Raw genomic sequence first — 4,300 nt, 5'->3', positions numbered from 1 at the left:
TAAAATATTATATAAATATTAATGACTAGTTGACAATTTATTAATAAAAATAGTTCAATTTTTAACGAAAACAATTAGTTTTCTGCCAAAAAAATAAATTTTGAAAAAAATACATACATTTAAAAAACGATAGTTAAAATTGTTTTCAACAAAATAGTTAAATTTTTGAACAAATGTTAAATGTTTATCTAGAAGGCTGCAATGCACACTAAAAAAAAGGAGTATTTAATAAAATACATGAATTTTCACCAAAGAAATTTATTTTCCACCAAGATTAATTCTCTATACAAAAAATCAATGTTTAATCATAAATTAATTTTCGACAAAAAAGATGATTTTTCTACCAAGAGAGACGAGTATTCAATAAAATACAAAAAATGTTCAACTAAAAAAGATCACTTTTCAATGAAACATAGAATAGTTAAACTTGTAGTTAAAAAAATTTATTTTTAACCAAAAACAAAAAGAATTTCCTACATAATAGTTAAATTTTCAGAAAACAAATTTTTCCAACTAAATTCATGAATCATCAAACAAAACACATTTTTAAATTGAAAATCAAAAATTGAAAATCGGAAGATTTGAAAGAATATTAAATATTTGAGAATCTTTTAAAAGATGTCAGGGAGTTTTCAACTTATTTTTATAATTGAAAGGTGTTACGACGTAACGATTGATTTCATTTTTATTCTCAATGAAAGAAATTGAATAGGGTATTTCGTCAAACTTACTACTCAGTTGTACCCTAAGCTTAAGAAGAGCCTTATAATCTGTTAAATTCACTTCCCAAAATTCGTAAATTGCAGAAATAGCTTTGGTTCCTTGTCAGCCTCTGAAATTTACAACTGAACAGATGTCCGTCAAGTGCCGAGATTCTAAAAAACCTTTAGTTTAGCTGATTATATATTTTCCATTTTATCTTCTCTTTATGTCTGAATCTTAAACAACGTCTTTAAGCCTCTTCAAAATTCCGTATTTTATGTATTTATTGCTTAAGCGTGATGCTCTATTCAGTGCTAAGGATTAATCTCCAACCTTTCTTAATTGTTTTACAGTAGTCAATCCTCCAACAAACCTGAGTAGAGCCAAAGATATTATAAACGTAGATGCGGTACGGGGCGTCAGAGTGGGGAATTATACTATATATATGGGACATTATATTTTCTGCCCTATCGAGGTGCTGCCCTCACCGTACTACGAAGTCGAATTCTTTTTTTTTCTCATTCTGCGTAAAATATGACGGTAAAGCAGTAGAAAGATTTTTTGAGGTTAGAAAAGTTTGACTTGTATGCATATCACTGCATTTTTTCAGATCTGAAGCCTTTTCTAGCTTTTCGGTACAGTCTTTTTTTTATTAAAAAAAAAAAGTCTTGAAAAATCATATTTTTAATTTTAAAAAAACTATTATAGAAAGAAATTTCGAGATAAAAAATTGCTGAAACCTTTTTTCTTTGACAAATATATTTTTTTAATTGAAATAATCAAATATTTATACCAAGGAAACAACTTTTTAAATGTTTCAAGTGTTTAAACATTATTGTTTAAATTTAAAATTAAAATAATTAAAACAAAATATATTTCTGGATAAGATATTTTAGTTGAAAATGTATATAGTATTTTTTTAATCACAAAAGTTCTTCCGAAAAATCAAAATGTTGATTAAAAAACACGTGTTTTTTATATTAATTACCCGGTAAAATTTATGTCTAATTTTAATTTTAAATTGAAGCAAATAATTTTTAATACTTAAAATATTAAACAAAAATATATTTCATACAAATATTTTATTATCGTATTTTTAATAAATAATTAATATTGATTGAGAAACAATTTTATTTGGGGCGTTTTATTATTTAGGAATTTTCAAATTCGTTAATAGTATAAACTGTTCAGGAATTCTATTAGTTTTGCAATTTTATTATTCGGGACAGAGAGTTTTACCGAGTCGGGAATTATATTTTTCGGAATATTTCAGCCGTCCCCATAGAATTACAGAAAAATTGCTCTAATTATAATTTCGGCACTCAATCTTGTAGATTTTTCCCTACAGTATTAATTTGAAATTAAAATTAAAATTAAAATTTGAAAAAATTGGGTAGGCTTTTTTCACATCTAGGTATGTAAAGATGGTAAACTTCCGAAAATTTAAAAACTAATTTAAGAACTATTTATACTCTTTTAAGATTCCAATACAATTTACACAACACTAATTGTAAAATTTGCAAATTTTTAGGCCTTCAGTTTAAGGACTTGAATTTTAACGTTAAATATACTTCATCTTCGGAATACAGCTCTATTGTTTGAATTTTCAGAATTTTCGTTATTAGTTATAGGTTAGGTAAAAAATAACATTATGGGATTCTAAATTGTTACAACGCGAAAAAGTTTAAATTAAAAATTTAAAAATGCGAAAATACACCATTTTCCATGTTCATTTGCAATCCAGCGAGTCACTTTCTTGCGCTTTTTTTGAAAGTCGATCCTCTGCTTTCAGTTTTCTTTTTAAAAGATACCTTGAATTCAACGCATTTGAAATTCAATGTTTGCAGCTGCATTTAGATGTTTTTTGTTTTAAATATCAATTGATTAAAACATTTTATTTATTTTTCACGATTGTAATTTATAACTTCTAAAATTGAATAATTGTAGGTCAAACATGAAAAAATATAGACTTATTTCAAATTTATAGAGGTTCTATCATATATATTGAACTATTTAAAACTCTGACCTTTCTTAACGTTCTTAAAACTCTTTTAAAAACTTTTTTTAACCATTTTGATTGTGATTTCTTAATAAAAGAATAAGTGTTATTTAGTCTCCAGAACAGCAATTTTAAAAATATTTAAAACTTTAATAGCTGAAACATTTTAAATTTTTAGTCTTCAGTATATTGAATAATTTCAAATTTAAAGCTATTAAAATATGTCATCAGAATTTTTGAATGGAAAGTGTTCGATAATTTTAGATTGAAACATTTCAAATTATTTTGTTACAAATTAAAATCGTACAACTTCAAGTTTTATTCATTTTTGGATCATTTGTCACCCCCACAAATTATTATTATTATTTTTTTGCGTCAAGAAAATAACGCTTCATTTTTGTAAAAATTAACAAATATATATTAAAGGTTCACTCAAGGTCATTTTTTTCAAAAATCTTGTTCCTGAATAAATTGACTCTTATTGTTTCCGATTGTGTAAAGAACATAACCGTTTGTCGACCTATAAATATTAATTTTATTCTCCGAAAGATTTTCCAAAAATCTCTTCGAAACACTTTTATTGTTAGAATTTAATTGAAGAAAAATATTTTTTATAAAAATAAAAATAGTACAATTTTTACATACAATTCTTTAAATGAAAAAACTGTGTGTTAAAGCATAATCCAATCCGACTATTTTTTCGAAAGTTATCCGATATACAGACAACCATAACATCAATAACAGCGACGACGTAGACGCCAGAGAAACACAGATATCGACGTAAAAACTTGTTTTTCTGACTCAAGGAGCCTCAAAACGTCGAAATTTCATGAAATTCGCGGAAGTCATTTTTCGCATAAAACTCTTCTCATTATGGATGAGAAGTGATAAAATAATCATGGGGCCTTGAAAAAGTAGCGTTCTTCGCCTCTTGACTTTTTTCCATATCAAGCTTTTTTTGCTTCAAATGTCCATTTTCGTTTGGTTTTTTGAATTTTAAAAATACTTTAACTTTGGTAAGTTTGATTTTATCAAAAAAAGTTATCAAAGTCGAAGTCCAATTCAATCCGACCAGTCTTTTGAAAGTTATCCGGTATACAGACAACAACGACGACGCCGGACAGACAAACAGACCCCGACGTAAAAACTTGTTTTCCTGACTCGAAAGGCCTCAAAACGTCGACATTTGACAAAATCCGAAAAAGTCATTATTCATAACAAAAACTAATACCTTCTCATTTTGGATGAGAATGTAAAAATTATCAACAAGATTTGTAAAAAATCTTGCAAAGAATAAAATGATTGTCCCGTAAGTTAGAACCGAAAAATTACTATGTCAAAAAAATGAAAGTTGTTTTAAATATTGAGCTATACTCGCGACCGGGACAAATCGGGAAAAGAAAGTAAATTTGAAAATTGAACTGCAGTTCGAGTATTAAAAATTTAACAGTGATTGATTTGACAAGATGATTCTAGATCTGTTGAAAATGATATAATTTACATACGAGGGTAGTTCAATAAGTCCGTAGAATGACCAACAGATGGCGCGCGAATCGCTCCAAATCATCTGTTTTCAGTCAGCACCACTCCCGACTAGAT

At 27.0% G+C, this 4,300-nt stretch overlaps 1 protein-coding gene and 1 long non-coding RNA gene across 3 annotated transcripts in view; one reads left to right on the top strand and one right to left on the bottom strand.

Moving 5' to 3' along the window:
- Positions 1–4,300, top strand: part of LOC117177710 — a 285,747-nt gene that overhangs the window by 1,820 nt on the left and 279,627 nt on the right. The window lies entirely within an intron of this gene.
- LOC117177709 overlaps positions 1–4,300 on the bottom strand; it is a 171,184-nt gene that overhangs the window by 113,839 nt on the left and 53,045 nt on the right. The gene's annotated exons all lie outside the window — the stretch shown is intronic.

This window comes from Belonocnema kinseyi, chromosome 8 (assembly GCF_010883055.1).
Source record: "Belonocnema kinseyi isolate 2016_QV_RU_SX_M_011 chromosome 8, B_treatae_v1, whole genome shotgun sequence".
In the NCBI taxonomy this organism is placed as follows: Eukaryota; Metazoa; Arthropoda; class Insecta; order Hymenoptera; family Cynipidae; genus Belonocnema; species Belonocnema kinseyi.
This window is presented reverse-complemented; position numbering and strand designations above follow the sequence as displayed.